This window comes from Pogona vitticeps, chromosome 7 (assembly GCF_051106095.1).
Source record: "Pogona vitticeps strain Pit_001003342236 chromosome 7, PviZW2.1, whole genome shotgun sequence".
Taxonomy (NCBI): Eukaryota; Metazoa; Chordata; class Lepidosauria; order Squamata; family Agamidae; genus Pogona; species Pogona vitticeps.
The window spans coordinates 19,541,084-19,564,043 of NC_135789.1; the positions used below are offsets into that span (position 1 = coordinate 19,541,084).

A 22,960-nucleotide genomic window follows, 5' to 3' on the forward strand; every position below is an offset into this window, starting at 1 on the left:
CAAGAGGCCTCCTCATGAGTTTTGAGTGGACATTCTTGGGGTGATGGGTGGAGAGAGAGAGAGAGAGAGAGAGAGAGAGAGGAGTGGGGGTTTAATTGCAGAGGGTGATGATGACTGGCTCCTTCTCCAACCGGGAAGAAGTAAAAAGTAGGATATCCAAAGGTTCAGTTCTGTGTCTGGTGCTCTTCAACATTAGTAATGACTTCGATTAAGGAAGTTATATATTGATTTATTTAATTGATTTATATATACCGCCCATCTGGGTGCTTTACATGACATAATAAAACATACAACACAATAAGACGAAGTATAATTTGATCAAAACAAAATTAAACAAATAAAAATAACATCAATAAACATTAATATTAAAAAGCGAAAGGAACAGATGGTGGGGTTGAACAATAAGATGAGTCAAAGATAGTCAACAATAAGAGGAGTCAACCACCCAGCCTGGGAAGATCTTACCTGAGAAGCCAGTCTAGTCGGAAGGAAATGTTCTGTCTCAACAAGGTCCCAAACTGTTTAGAGGGTTGTATGTTAACACCATTACCTTGAAGCTGGCATGGAAACGAACAGGTAACCAGTGCAGGTCAGCCAAGGTGGGGGAAATACGCTGTCTCCTCAGCCCGCTCAGCAATCTGGCCGCTGAGTTCTGCACCCACTGGAGTTTCTGTCATAGCCCCAAGAGCAGCCCTATGTAGAGAGCATTGCAGTAGTGTAATCACCAGACTACCAGTGCATGGACCAGTGTGGAGAGGGACCCAGTGTCAAGGTAGGGATGCAGCACAGCGATTCACCTTTGATGAAAATAGGTGGTGCAGACCACAGATGCTACCTGGGATTCCACTTATAGCACTAGGTTGAAGAATACGCCCAAACTGTGCACCTCATCCTTCATGTTAAGAGAGACACAAACCACAGAACTTTAAGTGCCCCCACTGCAGGATTTCCATCTTGTTCGGATTCAGCCTCAGCCTATTATCCTTCATCCACCCCAGTCCAGCATCCAGGCAGCGCTCAAGGAACAGAAGAGCATCAACTGCAGTGGGGTGGAAGGAGTGATAGAGCTGGGTGTCACCTGCATATTAATGGCACGAAGCTCCAAAACTCCTGAGGACCTTTCCCAGTGGCCTCATATAAATATTAAATAGCACTGGGGATGTGATTGACCCCTGCCAGACTCCACAATTTAGAGTCCATGGAGCAGACAGCATCTCCTCAAGCTGCACCCTCCAGGAGGGAGGATACCATAGTCAACTGCATACGAGGCTGCTGATAGATCAAGGAGGTCCAGCAAGGACATTTTGCCCCTGTCAGTCTCCTTCAAAAGGTCATCTTGCATGCTGTCTCCATGCCATGAAACAGCCTAAACCTGGACTGGAATGGATCAAGGGCATTGGTGTCCTCCATGAGTGCCTGAAGCTGATTGGTTACCACGCTCTTCACCGGCTTGCTCATAAAAGGAATACTGGTGATGGGTCTATAGTTTAGGTCATCTGTTACCAAGATGGGCTTTTTCTGGATTGGTCTAATGAGTGTCTCCTTCAGGGCAAGGGGCACCTTGGCCTCCAGGAGACACTTGATGATGGCGGTAGCCCAGTTATTACAGGTCTGGACGTATTCTGAGAGTACCAGATCTAGAGTGTGACCAGCCTTCTGGTGGAGCCATTCATATGTTGGGATATGTCCAAGGAAGCCGTGATTTCCAAGAATTCAACAGCTGCGTCTGTGACTCCAGCCTCGGCATGAACATTAGAATCTCCCAGGACAATAAACATTGGGGACCTCAATGCAAATGCTGAAACAGCCTGTCTGCTCCAGACAGGAGAGTGCTGGGTGGCAAGGAACATGGTAAGCCAGCATCCTCCCTAAGCTGTCCCTGCCTCCACCTTATGTGGAATGCAGGGAATGCTTGTCTGATATGTGGATGACATAAAATTCAGTGCAATAGCAAATAACTAGAAAGACTGAAACAAAAATCAAAATGATCTTGATACGCTGGAGCACTGGGCTGAAAATGACAAAATTGGAGCAGATCGTAAAGCGGTAATTGTGCTAACACCTAGAAAACAAGGCAGTAATAACTAGAAGCCAACACGAATTTGTCAAGTCCAGATCCTGCCAAACTTATTCGATCTCTTTTTTTGATCAGGTCACCTCCTTGATAACAGAGGGAATGCTGTAGATGTATTCTATGTTAACTTCAGCAAAGCTTTTTGACCAAGTGTCCCATGATCTTCTGATTAGCAAGCTTACTAGGTGTGGCCTGGATAGATCAACTGTCAGGTGGATACACAGTTGGCTACAGAATTGTACTCAGAGGATGAGGATGAATGGCTCCTTATCTAACTGGGAGGAGGTCACAAGAGGGGTACCACAAGTACTGGGCCTGGTGCTCATCATCTTTTTTAAAATGATGTGGATTGGGGATGCAGGGAATGTGAATCAAATATGGGAATATCACAAAATATCCTGGAATATAGAAAAATTCAAAATCGGCTTGATAGGCTGGAGCCCTGGGCCAAAAGCAACTGAATGAAATTTAACAAGGAGAAGTGCAAAGTACTGCACATCAGAAAAAGAAACCAATTGCACAGTTACAAGGGAGAAACCTGGCTCAGCAAAACTACGAATGAGAAGGAAGTGGGAATTGTCATGGATCACAAGCTGAATATGAGCCAACAGTTTGATTGGCTATAAAAAAGGCAACTGCATTTTGGGCTCACTGTGATTACTTCGATATGAACTCAGGGAACTGTTCTAATTGAAGCTCTTTCCACATTCCACCATTCATAGGGTTTCTCCCCAGTATAAGTTCTTTGATGAGAACTCAGGTCACCGCTCTGACTGAAACACTCCCCACATTCCATGCCTTTATATGGTTTCTCCCCAGTGTGAGTTCTTTGAGGTGAACTCAGGTGACTGCTGTGACTGAAGCTCTTTCTACGTTCCATGCATTCATATGGTTTTTCCGCAGTGAGTTCTTTGATGTGAACTCAGGGAATTGTTCTGATGGAAGTTATTTCCACATTCCATGCATTTATATGGTTTCTCCCCAGTGTGAGTTCTTTGATGGGAACTGAAGATATTGCTGTGAGTGAAGTTCTTCCCACATTCCATGTATTTATATGGTTTCTCCCCAGTGTGAGTTCTTCAATGTGAACTCAGCTGACTGCTACGAATGAAGCACTTCGCATGTTCCAAGCATTTATATGGTTTTTTCCCATTTGAGTGCTGCTACAAAAAAGGCAAATGCATTTTAGGCTCATTGTGAGTTCTTTGATGTGAAATCAGGGAACTGTTCTGATTGAAGTTCTTTTCACATTCCATGCATTTATATCTTTTCTCTCCAGTGTGAGTTCTTTGATGTGAACTCAGGTGACTGCTGTGACTGAAACACTTTCCACATTCCATGCATTTATATGGTTTCTCCCCAGTGTGAGTTCTTTGATGTGACCTAAGGTTGTCACTCTGGCTGAAGCTCTTTCCACATTCCATGCATTTATATGGTTTCTCACCATTGTGAGTTCTTTGATGTGAACTCAGGGAACTGCTCTGACTGAAGCTCTTTCCACATTCCATGCATTTATATGGTTTCTCCCCAGTGTGAGTTCTCTGATGTGACCTAAGGATATCACTCTGCCTGAAGCTCTTTCCACATTCCATGCATTTATATGGTTTCTCCCCAGTATGAATTCTATGATGTGAACTCAGGTCACCGCTCTGACTGAAGCTCTTTCCACATTCCATGCATTTATATGGTTTCTCCCCAGTGTGAGTTCTTTGATGAGAACTCAGGTGACTGCTGTGACTGAAGGTCTTTCCACATTCCATGCATTTATATGGTTTCTCACCAGTGTGACATCTTTGATGAGAACTCAGGTCACCACTCTGACAGAAAGACTTCCCACATTCCATGCATTTATATGGTTTCTCCCCTGTGTGAATTCTTCGATGTGAACTCAGGTCACCGCTCTGCCTGAAGCTCTTCCCACATTCTGTGCATTTATATGGTTTCTCACCAGTGTGAGTTCTTTGATGTGAACTCAGGTGACTGCTCTGCCTGAAGCTCTTCCCACATTCCATGCATTTATATGGTTTCTCCCCAGTGTGAGTTCTTTGATGTGAACTCAGGGAACTGTTCTGAATGAAGCTCTTTCCACATTCCATGCATTTATATGGTTTCTCCCCTGTGTGAATTCTTTGATGTGAACTCAGGGAACTGTTCTGATTGAAGGTCTTTCCACATTCCATGCATTTATATGGTTTCTCCCCAGTGTGAGTACTTTGATGTGAACTCAGGTGAGTGCTGTGACTGAAGCTCTTTCCACATTCCATGCATTTATATGGTTTCTCCCCAGTGTGAATTCTTTGATGTGATCTCAGGGAGCCGTTCTGATTGAAGGTCTTTCCACATTCCATGCATTTATATGGTCTCTCCCCAGTGTGAGTTCTTTGATGGGAACTCAGGGAACTGTTTTGATTGAAGGTCTTTCCACATTCCATGCATTTATATGGTTTCTCCCCAGTGTGAGTTCTTTGATGGGAACTCAGGTCACCGCTCTGCCTGAAGCTCTTTCCACATTCCATGCATTTATATGGTTTCTCCCCAGTGTGAGTTCTTTGATGTGAACTCAGGGAATTGTTCTGATGGAAGTTATTTCCACATTCCATGCATTTATATGGTTTCTCCCCAGTGTGAGTTCTTTGATGGGAACTGAAGATATTGCTGTGAGTGAAGTTCTTCCCACATTCCATGTATTTATATGGTTTCTCCCCAGTGTGAGTTCTTCAATGTGAACTCAGCTGACTGCTACGAATGAAGCACTTCGCATGTTCCAAGCATTTATATGGTTTTTTCCCATTTGAGTGCTGCTACAAAAAAGGCAAATGCATTTTAGGCTCATTGTGAGTTCTTTGATGTGAAATCAGGGAACTGTTCTGATTGAAGTTCTTTTCACATTCCATGCATTTATATCTTTTCTCTCCAGTGTGAGTTCTTTGATGTGAACTCAGGTGACTGCTGTGACTGAAACACTTTCCACATTCCATGCATTTATATGGTTTCTCCCCAGTGTGAGTTCTTTGATGTGACCTAAGGTTGTCACTCTGGCTGAAGCTCTTTCCACATTCCATGCATTTATATGGTTTCTCACCATTGTGAGTTCTTTGATGTGAACTCAGGGAACTGCTCTGACTGAAGCTCTTTCCACATTCCATGCATTTATATGGTTTCTCCCCAGTGTGAGTTCTCTGATGTGACCTAAGGATATCACTCTGCCTGAAGCTCTTTCCACATTCCATGCATTTATATGGTTTCTCCCCAGTATGAATTCTATGATGTGAACTCAGGTCACCGCTCTGACTGAAGCTCTTTCCACATTCCATGCATTTATATGGTTTCTCCCCAGTGTGAGTTCTTTGATGAGAACTCAGGTGACTGCTGTGACTGAAGGTCTTTCCACATTCCATGCATTTATATGGTTTCTCACCAGTGTGACATCTTTGATGAGAACTCAGGTCACCACTCTGACAGAAAGACTTCCCACATTCCATGCATTTATATGGTTTCTCCCCTGTGTGAATTCTTCGATGTGAACTCAGGTCACCGCTCTGCCTGAAGCTCTTCCCACATTCTGTGCATTTATATGGTTTCTCACCAGTGTGAGTTCTTTGATGTGAACTCAGGTGACTGCTCTGCCTGAAGCTCTTCCCACATTCCATGCATTTATATGGTTTCTCCCCAGTGTGAGTTCTTTGATGTGAACTCAGGGAACTGTTCTGAATGAAGCTCTTTCCACATTCCATGCATTTATATGGTTTCTCCCCTGTGTGAATTCTTTGATGTGAACTCAGGGAACTGTTCTGATTGAAGGTCTTTCCACATTCCATGCATTTATATGGTTTCTCCCCAGTGTGAGTACTTTGATGTGAACTCAGGTGAGTGCTGTGACTGAAGCTCTTTCCACATTCCATGCATTTATATGGTTTCTCCCCAGTGTGAATTCTTTGATGTGATCTCAGGGAGCCGTTCTGATTGAAGCACTTTCCACATTCCATGCATTTATATGGTCTCTCCCCAGTGTGAGTTCTTTGATGGGAACTCAGGGAACTGTTTTGATTGAAGGTCTTTCCACATTCCATGCATTTATATGGTTTCTCCCCAGTGTGAGTTCTTTGATGGGAACTCAGGTCACCGCTCTGCCTGAAGCTCTTTCCACATTCCATGCATTTATATGGTTTCTCCCCAGTGTGCGTTCTTTGATGAGAACTCAGGTGACTGCTGTGACTGAAGCTCTTTCCACATTCCATGCATTTATATGGTTTCTCCGCAGTGTGAGTTCTTTGATGTGAAACGAGGCTACTTCTTTGACTGAAGCTCTTTCCACACTCTAGGCATTTGTACTGTCTCTCACCTCTCAGGGATGTTTCACGTGAAGTACAATCACTGTGCATTGTGATGCTCTTGCCTTCTTCAATGCATTGACTTTGTTTCTCCTCTGGGTGGACTTTGTCAAGTCTATTGTCATCTGAGGTACCCTTGAATGTTTATCTGCCCAGGAAACTTTTTCTCCTTTCTTTTCCCTGTTGAATTTTCATATCATCAGAAGCGCATCAACATCAATAGCAGGAGAACCTGGAGATTTTTTTCTTTCTTCTTTTCTGGATTCCCATCTTCCCTTCTCTACTTTTTAAGTGTGTTGATTTGTTTTTTTGTCTTTCATAGTTTTCTCCCCACTGAAAGAACGACTGGCTCCAGAGAATTCAATTTCTTCTCTTATTCACCTGATGGAGAAAGACAGAGATAAAGAGGAGTCCTATGTTCAAAAAGGAGAGCCAGTGAACTATAGACCTGTCAGCTTGACATCCATCTAAGGCAGACCTGGGCAATGTGCAGCCCACGGGCCACATATAGCCTGAGAGCTGCCCCTGTCCTGTCCACTGGTCATCACTCCAGTCCAGCCCGCCCGTCGCCGCTGAGTGAGCAGGAGCTCCAGCTCCCATCACCCAGCATGGCAGTAAGCAAAACATGCAAGATCTGGTGCTGGGATCCCACGGTTTTGACTGTTACTCTTGAACTGCAGGCTGCGGTTTCTGCGGCTCAAGAGGCCGAAAGCGATCCTTGCACTATTGACGTGATGACACATTACGTCTCCTGCGCGGGACAGACGACAGTCAGAGAGGAAGGCCTTGGGGGAACGGAAGACAGGTAAGTTTGCTGAGTGTCAGGTTTTTTCCTCCCCCCCTGCAGTGAACGAATTACAACACTCACATAGTTAACTCCCTAAAAAGTTTATGGAGTTAACTATGTCAGCCTTGTAGTCCATTCACCGCAGGACCTCACCCAATGGGGGACTACAGTGGTGCCTCACTTAACAACGATAATCTATTCCAGGAAAATCACTGTTAAGCAAAAACATCGTAAAGCGAAATTAAAAAGCCCATTGAAATGCATTCCAAACTGTTCAATGCATTCCAATGAGTTAAAAACTCACTGTCCAGCGAAGATCCTCCATACGGCGGCCATTTTCGGTGCCTGTATAGCGAGGAATCCATCCCTAAGTACAGCAGGGAGCCATTTTGAGCACCCAGTGGCCATTTTGAAAACCTGACGATCAGTGGGATGGCCCAGCGGGCACACATGGGGTTCAGGAGACCAATAAGGGGATGCTGTGCTTTATTGTCCTTTGCATAAAATGCTTTACCAATGTATGATGAAGACCCCCGATCTGCCTTTAAGACGGGAGTCCAGCTATATGTTTAATAAAAATAACAATTGACTCACATATAGTCTGACTGATGCACTATCTTTATCTGTTTCTCTGCTGGAGAATTGAAACCTAAAATTGGATGGTAACAACAGCACCCTTCCAAAATGTGATTATAGCCTCTTCCATGTGCCACTTCAGATGCAAACTGTGGCAAGTTCTAAAAACTTCACAAAAAAAATAAAATACAACAAGATTAAGTGCTCAAATGATTCCACCTCTCCCACTGTGATGAGATGGGTTTTTGAGTTAAAATCTTGTAAGGAATATGGGTTTTGTAATTAAGAAATGAGCAAGAGAGGTTCCATCTTGTTCTCTGTATAAAGGATCTGTATAATACTGACATGCTGTTTGCTAGTGCGAGCAGGGAGAATGTTATTCTGAGAGCCTGAGAAAGGACTTGGTGTGATTAGATAGATGGGAATTGTTGTGACTCTTTGCTAAGCCACGGTAACCCAAATAACATCTGTTGTTTATGGGAAAGAAGTCATGTGGTGCAACTGGACTGTTTGCCTAGTAACAGACTCTGATTGGATGACATCGTGGGAAGGTACGATAAGCCCTTGCCAGTTACTCTTGAAAAAGGAACTTTTTCCCTATGGACATTGTCTTTCATGACCGACTCTTAAGTCTTACGTGACCAACCCTGAAGTCTATCGTGACCATTCTTTACATGGACTGATTCTTATGCTATACTGGATTACTCTTGGACCTATGGGCTATTTCCTAAGGACCATTTCTTTAAGGACTATTTCCTATGGACTATTTCCTATGAATTATTTCTTTATGGACTTTTACTTTTGGAATACTTCATATGGACTATGCTCTTGGACTTTTCTAAGGACAATGGGACATTTACTGGATTTTTCTTTTTGGTACAGGATTTTTATTCTACAGGATCACTGAGGACTATAGCCTTTTGCTGACGTAATTGGACTATTTTGTTTTTCCTGATGAATTACTTTATTGGAACTGTTTTTATTCTTTTTAATGGCGTTTTGTATTTTTGTAAGGTTTTTGAACACTTTTCTATTTTTCATGTTTTCTTAACTGCACTGCATCTTTGTAAATAACCAGCACAATGCTTATTTACTTGCTTTGGCCTAAATTGGTTTTGATACTTAGAAACATGCTTATTCTTTAATAAAATAATGATTATAAAAATCAATTGGTTTCCTGAACAGTAAGACTTGACTTAGGGTCATCTGAGAGTGCTGCCTCGGCCTAGCATACTTAAGGAGTCCTGCCTGTGGTGCAAGGGAAGTCTAAGGACTACAAAGCCCACATGGTTTTCTTTCAGTAATATTCAGAGGGTACAAGGGGATCTTATGTGGGCAGACTTGTAAGAAGGAGAGTTGTAGCATGGCTAGCTGAGCTCTAGGACTCACTCAGCCCATTTTAGCGTGTGCAAACTCCTGATTACTCTCTGTCCAGGCATACACGCGTGCTTTTGAGCGCCGTGGTGCTGACACCCACCATGTCAGATAAGGCACTCCCAGCATGTTAAAGGTGCTATTCCACTAGGGAAAGGGACCATCTTTAGGTCCCAGTTTCACAAGCCTTTGAATCCTAGGCTGAAATCAAGAAGGTGAGGAAATGGACAAAGCTTCCAACCCTAGATTCCCACTGTCAGCACCTCCAGTGTCCCTAGTTTGTTTCCCTCAAAATCCAGGTCCACCTTTGGACGCAACTTGCTTTTTTCTCCTTTCACCAACTGCCACCAGTGGATCTTTATCCACACTTTACCAATAATGTTGCATAGACACATGTTGTCAAATAAAACTGATTATTTATAATTTGGTTGTTGAATCACTTAAGTAGGTTCAGAGATGTTTAATTATGTTGCACTCATTAAACATGGATATTAAACATGTTTCTTTATTTGTATTACTTCACATCAATCACTGGAATAAGATCTGATGACTGTATCTATTTTATTATACTTCTATCCTTTAACTATTCTTTAACACATCAACCAAAACCATCTTTCCAATCTCTCTCATAAACCTTCAAAACCTCTCTCTCTCAGTCTCCAACTGTCTCTGTTTTTCTGACTCCACCCTCCTGTCCTCTCATAGGCTCCAGCTCTAGAGCTCCACATGATGGACAGGTGGGATACGGGCAATCCACCACACCCACTTATCCCCATATTTGGCGTCAAAATACTGTTGACTGTGTACTTTAAGCTCTGCACACCATCCTGATGAGGTAGGACACCCCAAGAGCAAAAATAGCCCAAATCACTCTGTGACTAAGGCAGCTTCTTTAGACACTCAAACTCTTGTTTTCCCGTGGATCACACTTGGGTAAAATATAAAATGAATCATAGAATTATAGAAAAGAGAAGTTGAAATGGGCCTAGAAGGCTATCAACTCCAACCCTCTGCTCAATGCAGGAATCAATCAAAGCATATCTGCCAAGTGATTATTTAAGTTTTTCTTGAATGCCTCCAGTGTTGGAGCACTCACCAACTCCCAAGGTAAATTTATCTCAGCATTTACTTCTGTCATACTATCGTAGCACCATTGAGAGTGTCCTAACCTATGGCATTCTGGCATGGTTTGGGAGTAGCTCTGTAGCGGACAAAAAAGCTCTACAGAGAACCATTAAAATTGCCCAGAATATCATCGGGCTCCAGCTACCAACCCTGGATGACATCTTCACATCCCGCTGTCTAAGGAAATCACACAGCATCCTGAGAGACTCTTCCCATCCTGCTTATAACTTTTTTTTGAACTGTTACCATCTGGCAGAAGATATAGAACAATTAAGACTCGGACCACACATTTTCTCAATAGTTTTTATCCCAGAGCTATAATTGCAATTAATAATGAGCTTAAAGACCACCAGTAGTGAATAATTAGTTGGACTGTGTTACTTGGCCTGCGGTGTAGATGTTTGTATTTTTAGTGGGGGAGTTTTAGTGGGTGGGGAGTGTTTGGGGAATTTTATGTGTGTGCATGTGTCTGGTCTCTGGGTGTCTGTGAATTTCGTTGTATGTGTATATACTTACAATGACAATAAATTGTTGTTGTTGTTGTTGTTGTTGTTATTATTATTATTATTATTATTATTATTATCCCACTGTTGTACTGCTCCAACAGGTTTTTTTTTGCATATACAACTGAAATCTGGCTTCCTTTCACTTGAAACATACTATCATATATCCTTCAGTCTTCAAGGATATAGTGCTTTCATCCTCTCCTCATAAGGCTTGGTTTCCAGCCCCCTGATCATCCTTGTTGCCCTTCTCTGAACTTCTTCCAATTTCTCAGCATTCGTCTAGTAGTGTGGCGTCCAGAATTGGACACAATCCTCAAGGTGAGGCCTAACCAGTGCTGAATAGAGGGGGATGAGCACGGGATTTGGAAACTCTACTTCTATTAATGCAATCTAAAATAGCATTTGCCTTTTTAGTAGCCACAGCACACTGTTGGCTCATATTTAGCTTGTGATCTACAAGAATGCCAACATCCTTCTCAGTCGTAGTTTTGTTGAGTCAGGTCTCCCCCATATTGTAACTGTGCAATTGGTTTCTTTTCCTGATATGCAGGACTTTGCACTTATCCCTGTTAAATTTCAGTCAGTTGCTTTCAGCCCAGGGCTCCATCGTATAAAGGCTATTTTGAATTTTGTTTGTTTTCTAGGGTATTAGCTATGCTGCCCAATTTGGTATCATCTGCAAATTTGACAAGCTTCCCTGCACTCCCTCATCCAAGTCATTAATAAAAATATTGAAGAGCACCAGGCTGAAAACTGAGCCTTGAGGTACCCCACTAATTACCTCCTCCCAGTTAGAGAATGACCCATTAATCATCACCCTCTGAGTATCCACCTGACACTTGATCAATCCAGCCCACACCTAGTTAGCTTGCTAATCAGGATCTCATGGGGCACTTGGTCAAAAGTTTTGTTCAAGTCAAGATATACAGAAAAACACACCCCTGGCTCAGCAATACTATAAGCAAAAAAGATTGTGGAATCGTCAGAGGTCACAAGCTGAATATGAGCCAGCAGTGTGATGCAGCTACAAAAAAGGCAAACACTATTTTAGGTGGGATTAACAGGAAGAGAGTCTCCAAATCCCATGAGGTCCTGGTTCCCCTCTCTTCAGCACTGGTTAGGTCCCATCTAGAGTACTGTGTCCTGTTCTGGACACCACACCTCAAGAAGAACGTTAAGAAATTGCAGCAAGTTCAGAGGAGGCCAAGAGTGTTCCACCAATGGAGGCATTAAAGAGAACCAAAAAATGTAAGAAGAGCCCTGCTGGATCAGGCTAAGGGGCCCTCTAGTCCAGCTTCCTGTATCTCACAGTGGCCCCAACAGATGCCGCTAGGAGCACTGGAGACAACAAGGTCCATGTCTCCTGATCCCCCTATCTTCCATCTGGCCTTTGCAGGGACCTTCCTTTTAAGCCTGGAGACTGTACATCCCCATCATGACATCCTCTTAGAATCTGTCCAATCCCCTTTTCGAGGCATCTAGGCCAGAGGCCATCATCACACCCTGTGACAAGGAGTTCCAAAGACTTATAACACGCTGGATAAAGAAATATTTTCCTTCCTCTGTTTTCAGTTTCCCGACACTCCATTGGAGTGGATGTCCCCTGAGGGTTCTGGTACTGTGTGAGACAGAAGAGAGCTCCCCTCTATTCACTCGATCCATCCCCTGCATAATATTAGATGTCTGAATCATGTCCTCCTAGTGCATTTTCTTTAGACTAAAGAGCCCCGATTGCTGTCGCCTTTCCTCATCGGGGTGGTGCCCCATCCTAGTCATCATTTTGGTCACTTTCTTCTGCACCTTTTCCAGTGCCACAATGTCTTTTTGAGGTGCGGTTGTTTTATTTTCAATCCCCTTTTTTCATGATCCCTAGCATGGAATTGGCTTTCTTCACTGCCACCACACACTGGGTTGACCCTTTCATCGAGCTGTCCACCAGCACACCAAGCTCTCTTTCCTGATTCATAATGGACAGCTCTGAACCCATGAGCTGATAAGTGAAGTTTGGAATTGTTGCAATGTGCATTACTTTACATTTTCTTAGACTGAAACACATTTGCTATTTTTCTGCCCAGTCTCCCAGTTTGGAGAGATCCCTCTGGAACTCTTCATAATCCTTTCTGGTCTTCACCACCTGGAAAAGTTATGTGTCATCTGCAAACTTGGCCACCTCACTGCTTATCCCTGTGTCCAGGTCATTGTTGAACAGGTTGAAAAGCACTGGTACAAGGACAGATCCCTGGGGCACATCACTCTTCACCTCCCTCCATGGTGAAAATTTGCCCACTGACACCTACTCTCTGTTTCCTGGTTCTCAATCAATTTTCAATCCGTAAGAAAACTTGCCCTCTTATCCCGACTATAGTTTTCTCAGCAGCCTTTGGTGAGGGACTGTGTCAAACGCCTTCTGAAAACAGAGAGACAGTATCCACTTCTTTGCCCACATCCACATGCCTGTTAACTTTTCCAAATACAGTAATTCTAAAGTGAGGCAAGACTTGCCCTTACAGAAGCCATGCTGATTCTCCCTCAGCAAGGTTTGTTCTTCTCTGTGTTTTAAGATTTTCTCTTGGATGAGGCTTTCCACCTTGTTCCCAGGAACAGATATTAGGCTACCCGGGTCCCTGCTCCTTCGCATTTTAAAGAAATTAGACAACCACCACCATATTTTCTTATCATGAGCCCACATCTCAGCTGAGAGGAGGGTTACTTGCAGAGAAGCAGCACAGATGAAAGATCAGGCTGCAAACCCCACCAGAGGCCCGTCTGTGTGGGTGGGTTTTGATTATGCCAATTTTTTGCTTAGCTGTCATGGTCATATGCAAATATGACCTCCTATTGGGACACAAGGTCTACAGAAAATCCACCCACACAGACTTACACAAAAACTGAAACCACCACCCACAACAAAAAGAGACATTGCAATTCAAGGGGAAGCCAGAGTTGAAAATAAAGAATTGAAAAAACTAACAAAGTACAGAGACCTGGCCATTGAAACATCTTGCCTCTGGGTGCCACCAATTCAGACATATTAAAAAATATTGAAGACAAGAGAAAGACTTCGAGATTGGGGTCATCCCAGGATTGGGAGGAGAGATGTTCCTGGGGAGAGACTGGCCGGGAACAGAAGACCTGGCTGCAACTACAGCAGAAGGATGAACTGGGGAGGTGAAGGAAATGACACCAGAAGAAGAGGAGTTGCACATTTCGCGAGAACAATTACAAAACTGGCAGCGAGAGGATTCGGAACTGGAGGAGATTAGAGGGGAAATGGGACCCGAAGGGACTACGAAAATAGAGCATAAGATTGAATTGAGGGATGGGATCCCATAAAGGGTAATAATATCAGAGGGAGGAAAGAATAGATAAAAATGGTTTTACCCCGTGGGTTAGAGGGCGTTGCTTTGATATGCTCATGATCTATCCCGAGCAGGACCCACCTGGCGGCGCAGAAAACCCTGGCCAGAGGAAAACAGTGGTTCTTCTGGCCAAACAAGAAGGAAGGAGGTGGACGAAGGCTGCCCATCACATCCCCAAAGCCCATTCATTCCAGTGAAGCCAACCCTCAGCAGGGCCATTAATACCGAGGCCCCTCCTGGACAGAACTTTTGACCGAATAGGGATATTTTCAAGAGCAGGTTTCCCTCAAGAGATCCTCATTGACCAAGGATGTAACTTTATGAGCTGGACCTTTGAACCAATGTGGAAATTGTAAGGGGTGAAGCCACCAAAGGTTTCCATTTATTATCCCCAAGCAAATGGGCCAATGAAAAAATTTATCAGACATTGATGGGAACGTTGAGAAATTTAACCCAGGACAAACCCAGATAGTGGCATACATTGAGGTGTTTTTTGGGGGTGGGAAGGTTTTGATCATGGGGTCTTTCTCCCACTTGATGGGAGGCTCTTTTCAGACCAGGATGGGGCACCAGGGGCCCTCCCAGTAAAATCCACCTCTGGAACCTGGGATTTGTAGGGTCTGGGGACCTAAAGGATGGCCAGAACACAGGACTCTGGAAAACCCATTGGATACTGGCACTCCCGCCTGGGGTTGTCTCCAGGCTGGTCGGGAAAAGGGGACCAAACTCCAGAGTGCCTTCTGCTGTCTTGCCAGTTGGTGAAACTGCTTGTTGGTAGATTATGGAGTATAAGAATTTGTGAAATACCAAGGGTTCTTGTGACTGTTGCTCTTTCTTCTTCTTGTGTTTAAAGATTATTGCTAAACATTGTGTTAGATTGCTAATAATGGTGAATCTGGTGCTTTCCTTCTCTCCCCCCCCCCCTTCTCATACCCCTTAGAGCTGTGAAATGGGCAACAAAGCATCTACCTGCAAAGGAATGCATGAGACCGTGCTGGAGTCCATGGTTCAAAATTTTATGAAATTTCAGGGCAAGAAACCCCAAATTAAAGAACAGCGGGTGCATTTTTGCAAAATAGGATGGCAGTCGGATTATGCTATAAATGCCCAATACCTGGAACAAATCCCTTTGTTTACAGGCAGGGTTAAGCCTTTTAGTCGAGTGACCTGGAGGGTTAACATCTGCACCAGAGTGACTTTATCAAGTCATGACATCAAGATCCCAGGGAAAGGCACTGACCTCATTAAAAGAATGCCAGTCTTAGAATCTAACCAGAACCCTGACGAGAGGAAACAAGGACTGACAGGATGTCACCAACGGGACAACCCCCTCGGCCATAAGTCTTACCAGATATACCACAACCCAGCAGAGGACGGAGCAGCTTCTAAGCAAAAGCCCAGGATTGGGATCCCCAGAGGAAACCTTCCCAAAGGGGACCAAAACTACACCAACCCATGGGGACACAGGGAGTGGAGGGGACACAACCATCACGGGCTCAAGTTACAGGAAGCCGGACTTATATATATCTGGAAAAACGTCCTAACTGTTGGAGCTGTACGGCAATGGAATCACTGACTTCCCCTCGTGGACAGGCCTTGGATGTGCCAGCAACCGAGTTCCTTTCTCATTTCCTCCCTCCCTCTGCTGTAATTTTCTTCCTTCCAGAATCACTGAATTCAAGAGGGGGTGATTTGCTCCAACACTAGAGGCCTTCAAGAGGAAACTGGACAACCAGTGGGCAGATATGGCAGATCTCCTTGGATTTGGCCTCGGGTTGGTTCTCCTGCATCGGCTTCCCTGAGCATGTCTTGACACTGGGACCTGGCCACAGCACGAGGCACCATTGTCTTCCTCTCCTCCACCTTCCTGCAGCGTAAAGGATGAGTGAAAGGAAAGAGAGTTCAGCCCCTCCCAGGATGGGGCCCTGAGTTCTGCCCCAGAGTTATTAGAAAACAACACAGAGGGCAGGCAGGGCAGGGTTGGATCTGGAGGGGCTCAATGGAAGCAGGATGGCTTTGTGTGGGGTCCCAAGGATGCCGGAAGAAGATCTTGAAGGCCAAAAGGAAAAGCTGCTAGGATCTGGTCAGGAGGGGGATCCAGTCTGCCCTTCCCTCTTCTCGATCCACAGCCACTGAACCAAGGGCTTCTGAAGAGTCCCCTTCAAACACTAGACTGGGAGGGGGAGGGGGATCCCAAAGAGGCTCAGGAGGGCAGGGCAGGCATCTGGGGGGAGCCCCATCACCCACAGCCGATGCCCCACTTCTCCTCCAAAGCCCCATTTCTGGGACTCCTTGTGTCCCCCCTTTGCAGCCCCCTCCCTCCCTTCCTCCTGCCCGCTGCACCCCATAGCCCACTTCCTACTTGGGGGGTGAAGTTTTTGGGGTTGCTTGGATGGCTTTCTGTGGGGTCCCAAGGGTGCCGGAAGAAGATCTTGGAGGCCGAAAGGAAAGGCCACCAGGGTGGTGGGGCTTCCGCTCCATTTGCAACCTCCCCTCCTGCCTCTCTAGCAAATACCACTCGGCTCTCTACACCTGCAGAGGAAACAGTGGGGGGGGGGAGCCACAAAAAAAAAATCCTTAATTAAAAAAATTTCTTGCCACTTCTGGCTCGCCTCCTTCCTTGTTTCCTGAAACAATGTCTCTTCCTCCTCCACAGCCTGGGATTGGGTCCTTAGTGGTCCAGGTGCAAATCTCTGCCTCCCTCCCTTGGCTGTGATTTTCTTCCTTCCTTCTAGATCACTCCCTTGCTTGCTCGCAAATTGAGGAGACACAGGCACCCATCCATGCTGACTGCAGGGGAGGACGGGTATCTGGAGACAGGGATCTCCTGGGCTCAGGGATCTGGTGGGGCCATTGTGAGAGACAGGAAGCTGGACTAAGAGGGGCCCTGGGCCTGATCCACCAGAGGGCTTTCCTTAGGTTTTTATGTAACTTCTTCTAGGAGAAAGATGAGAGGGGAAAAGACTCTCTCCCACCTTTCTCCCTCCAAAAGAACCACACACACAGAAGTGGCTTCTTCGGTTCACCCTCCTGGATCCCAAAAGAAGGAAGTAGACATTCGGGAGAGGCCCCATGCTAAGCTGCGTCTCACCCACAGCAGTTATCACACGGTTGAGTCCAGCAGGATTGGGAGCTAAAACAATAATAACACTCTGCACATGTTCAGAGAGGCAGTGTGGTAGATAACCAAATGGAGACTCCTCAACCTGGGCTCAGAGCCCCCTTTGGCCCGGGAAACCCACCAGTTGTATCCGTCCTTCCAGGGCCTTCCTTTGGCAAACCCAAGGTCTCCCCCCCCTCCTGGTTGGCTGGAAGTCACTTCACAGGCTATGAAACAAAGTGGAAAGAACAGAAGAACCAAAATGAAGGGAAGAAGAGGGAGAGGTCACCCCCTGCGAGGGGTAGAGAAGAACCGGTTGGATCAAGCCCGCCTCTATGGCCTCTCAGTCCCTGGGGGGTGACAACAAGAGACCTGGGGGGTGACCCCCCCCAAAAAAAGCTCCTATGGCTGCCGGTGATGGGGCTGAAATCCTTGGACATCCTTATCCAAGTGGCACAAGAAATGGTATTCTGCTGATGGGACAGTAGCTTGCTGGAGAGCTCTGAAGTTTAGGATCAGTAGCTGTGGAGTCAGAGTTTGGTAGTTTGATTCCCCCCCCCCCGGGCCGCTTCCTGCGAGAAGATCCAGCTGGGGTGGCCTTGGGCCAGCTTCACCATCCCAGGAGAAAGGAAAAATCGTTTCTATTTTATAACCATTATTTACTTATTTATTCCATTTATACCCCGCCTATCTGGTCAATTGCGACCACTCTGTGGACTCTCTCCCTGGGAAACCTTGAAAAAAGGGTCACCCAAGTCAGAACGGGGTTGGCAGCACATCATGATGATGATGATGACTGTCTCATCAGTATGGTGGTGCTTCTGATGGTAATAAAAAGAGCTCACCTGCCTTGCAAAGGTTGGAGGGATCTGGTGTTTTATCTCTTCTCTTTCGATCCTGGGAAGAACCAGGAGTAATTGGCTCTGTCTCCCCTTCCCCTCCCTGGAAGAAGAGACGAAGCCAAAGGATCCCTCTGGAGAGATCCCGGGAGGAAGGAAGAGCAAATGGCTGCCTTCCTCCTGCTTACATCCGGTGAGGCAGCGAAAGGAGCAGATGATGAAGGAAAACAAAAGCTGGGAGGCCTTTTACAAAGGGACGGCTCTGAACGGCGCCTCCAGGAGAAAGGCCCAGACGGGAGAAGCGTCTTCCTTGTAGCCAGGAGAGCCGGCCAGAGGATCCTCTCCTTGCTGGAGGGGGGGGGGCAGATTTCCTTTCCGCCTCTGCCCAAAATCTGTGGCCTTCCTGAGCCTCTCTCTCTTTCTGCCCTGCTTTTCTCTCTGGGAAAAAAGCTTTTACAGCAATGCCATCTTGAAGTCCCCCCCCCCATACACATAAACACAAACCAGGCAGGGAGGAAGGAAATCCCTCCACCCACCCAACCTACGGGATGTACTAAACGGATGATCACTGAAAGGGATGATCGGGATGATTGCCTGCAGTTCACCTCCAAGCCCCTAGATGTCACTATCTTTTCTCACTTAAGCTCAATTTAAACAAATAATAACCAACATAAAGCTTGTAAATATGTATGACTAATCTAAAAACGGGTTATTAGTGCATATATGTATACCTGGCACTGGTCTCTGTGCGTTTCCTGTGGGATGATGGCTGTATCTTTCTGATTTACGTGGGATGATGGGGTTATTAGTGCATATATGTATACCTGGGACTGGCCTCTATGCGTTTCCAGTGGGATGATGGCTGTATCTTTCTGATTTACGTGGGATGATGGGGTTATTAGTGCATATATGTATACCTGGGACTGGCCTCTATGCGTTTCCTGTGGGATGATGGCTGTATCTTTCTGATTTACGTGGGATGATGGGGTTATTAGTGCATATATGTATACCTGGGACTGGTCTCTATGCGTTTCCTGTGGGATGATGGCTGTATCTTTCTGATTTACGTGGGATGATGGGGTTATTAGTGCATATATGTATACCTGGGACTGGTCTCTATGCGTTTCCAGTGGGATGATGGCTGTATCTTTCTGATTTACGTGGGATGATGGGGTTATTAGTGCATATATGTATACCTGGCACTGGTCTCTATGCGTTTCCAGTGGGATGATGGCTGTATCTTTCTGATTTACGTGGGATGATGGGGTTATTAGTGCATATATGTATACCTGGCACTGGTCTCTATGCGTTTCCAGTGGGATGATGGCTGTATCTTTCTGATTTACGTGGGATGATGGGGTTATTAGTGCATATACGTATACCTGGCACTGGCCTCTATGCGTTTCCAGTGGGATGATGGCTGTATCTTTCTCATTTACGTGGGATGATGGGGTTATTAGTGCATATACGTATACCTGGCACTGGCCTCTATGCGTTTCCTGTGGGATGATGGCTGTATCTTTCTCATTTACGTGGGATGATGGGGTTATTAGTTCATATACGTATACCTGGCACTGGCCTCTATGCGTTTCCTGTGGGATGATGGCTGTATCTTTCTCATTTACGTGGGATGATGGGGTTATTAGTGCATATACGTATACCTGGGACTGGCCTCTATGCGTTTCCAGTGGGATGATGGCTGTATCTTTCTGATTTACGTGGGATGATGGGGTTATTAGTGCATATACGTATACCTGGCACTGGCCTCTATGCGTTTCCAGTGGGATGATGGCTGTATCTTTCTGATTTACGTGGGATGATGGGGTTATTAGTGCATATACGTATACCTGGCACTGGCCTCTATGCGTTTCCAGTGGGATGATGGCTGTATCTTTCTGATTTACGTGGGATGATGGGGTTATTAGTGCATATACGTATACCTGGGACTGGTCTCTATGCGTTTCCTGTGGGATGATGGCTGTATCTTTCTGATTTACGTGGGATGATGGGGTTATTAGTGCATATATGTATACCTGGCACTGGTCTCTATGCGTTTCCTGTGGGATGATGGCTGTATCTTTCTGATTTACGTGGGATGATGGGGTTATTAGTGCATATATGTATACCTGGCACTGGCCTCTATGCGTTTCCAGTGGGATGATGGCTGTATCTTTCTCATTTACGTGGGATGATGGGGTTATTAATGCATATATGTATACCTGGGACTGGCCTCTATGCGTTTCCAGTGGGATGATGGCTGTATCTTTCTCATTTACGTGGGATGATGGGGTTATTAGTGCATATATGTATACCTGGGACTGGCCTCTATGCGTTTCCAGTGGGATGATGGCTGTATCTTTCTCATTTACGTGGGATGATGGGGTTATTAGTGCATATATGTATACCTGGGACTGGTCTCTATGCGTTTCCTGTGGGATGATGGCTGTATCTTTCTCATTTACGTGGGATGATGGGGTTATTAGTGCATATATGTATACCTGGGACTGGTCTCTATGCGTTTCCTGTGGGATGATGGCTGTATCTTTCTGATTTACGTGGGATGATGGGGTTATTAGTGCATATATGTATACCTGGCACTGGCCTCTATGCGTTTCCTGTGGGATGATGGCTGTATCTTTCTGATTTACGTGGGATGATGGGGTTATTAGTGCATATATGTATACCTGGCACTGGCCTCTATGCGTTTCCAGTGGGATGATGGCTGTATCTTTCTGATTTACGTGGCATGATGGGGTTATTAGTGCATATACGTATACCTGGCACTGGCCTCTATGCGTTTCCAGTGGGATGATGGCTGTATCTTTCTGATTTACGTGGGATGATGGGGTTATTAGTGCATATACGTATACCTGGCACTGGCCTCTATGCGTTTCCAGTGGGATGATGGCTGTATCTTTCTGATTTACGTGGGATGATGGGGTTATTAGTGCATATACGTATACCTGGCACTGGCCTCTATGCGTTTCCAGTGGGATGATGGCTGTATCTTTCTGATTTACGTGGGATGATGGGGTTATTAGTGCATATACGTATACCTGGCACTGGCCTCTATGCGTTTCCAGTGGGATGATGGCTGTATCTTTCTGATTTACGTGGGATGATGGGGTTATTAGTGCATATACGTATACCTGGCACTGGCCTCTATGCGTTTCCAGTGGGATGATGGCTGTATCTTTTTCATTTACGTGGGATGATGGGGTTATTAGTGCATATACGTATACCTGGCACTGGCCTCTATGCGTTTCCAGTGGGATGATGGCTGTATCTTTCTCATTTACGTGGGATGATGGGGTTATTAGTGCATATACGTATACCTGGCACTGGCCTCTATGCGTTTCCAGTGGGATGATGGCTGTATCTTTCTCATTTACGTGGGATGATGGGGTTATTAGTGCATATACGTATACCTGGCACTGGTCTCTATGCGTTTCCTGTGGGATGATGGCTGTATCTTTCTCATTTACGTGGGATGATGGGGTTATTAGTGCATATACGTATACCTGGCACTGGTCTCTATGCGTTTCCTGTGGGATGATGGCTGTATCTTTCTCATTTACGTGGGATGATGGGGTTATTAGTGCATATATGTATACCTGGCACTGGTCTCTATGCGTTTCCTGTGGGATGATGGCTGTATCTTTCTCATTTACGTGGGATGATGGGGTTATTAGTGCATATATGTATACCTGGGACTGGTCTCTATGCGTTTCCTGTGGGATGATGGCTGTATCTTTCTGATTTACGTGGGATGATGGGGTTATTAGTGCATATATGTATACCTGGGACTGGCCTCTATGCGTTTCCTGTGGGATGATGGCTGTATCTTTCTGATTTACGTGGGATGATGGGGTTATTAGTGCATATATGTATACCTGGCACTGGTCTCTATGCGTTTCCTGTGGGATGATGGCTGTATCTTTCTGATTTACGTGGGATGATGGGGTTATTAGTGCATATATGTATACCTGGGACTGGCCTCTATGCGTTTCCAGTGGGATGATGGCTGTATCTTTCTGATTCATGTGGGATGATGGGGTTATTAGTGCATATACGTATACCTGGCACTGGCCTCTATGCGTTTCCAGTGGGATGATGGCTGTATCTTTCTGATTTACGTGGGATGATGGGGTTATTAGTGCATATACGTATACCTGGCACTGGCCTCTGTGCGTTTCCTGTGGGATGATGGCTGTATCTTTCTGATTTACGTGGGATGATGGGGTTATTAGTGCATATACGTATACCTGGCACTGGTCTCTGTGCGTTTCCTGTGGGATGATGGCTGTATCTTTCTGATTTACGTGGGATGATGGGGTTATTAGTGCATATACGTATACCTGGGACTGGTCTCTGTGCGTTTCCTGTGGGATGATGGCTGTATCTTTCTGATTTACGTGGGATGATGGGGTTATTAGTGCATATACGTATACCTGGCACTGGTCTCTGTGCGTTTCCAGTGGGATGATGGCTGTATCTTTCTGATTTACGTGGGATGATGGGGTTATTAGTGCATATACGTATACCTGGCACTGGCCTCTATGCGTTTCCAGTGGGATGATGGCTGTATCTTTCTGATTTACGTGGGATGATGGGGTTATTAGTGCATATACGTATACCTGGCACTGGCCTCTATGCGTTTCCTGTGGGATGATGGCTGTATCTTTCTGATTTACGTGGGATGATGGGGTTATTAGTGCATATACGTATACCTGGCACTGGCCTCTATGCGTTTCCTGTGGGATGATGGCTGTATCTTTCTGATTTACGTGGGATGATGGGGTTATTAGTGCATATACGTATACCTGGCACTGGCCTCTATGCGTTTCCTGTGGGATGATGGCTGTATCTTTCTGATTTACGTGGGATGA

General features: G+C 45.4%; 1 pseudogene across 1 annotated transcript in view; it reads right to left on the reverse strand.

The window, feature by feature from the left end:
- Positions 1–213: 213 nt before the first annotated feature.
- LOC140702909 (uncharacterized) overlaps positions 214–22,960 on the reverse strand; it is a 59,496-nt pseudogene continuing 36,749 nt past the window's right edge. The window contains exon 3 of the transcript XR_013537964.1: positions 214–6,786. The product of XR_013537964.1 is annotated as an uncharacterized LOC140702909 (transcript). The remainder of the gene's footprint in view (positions 6,787–22,960) is intronic.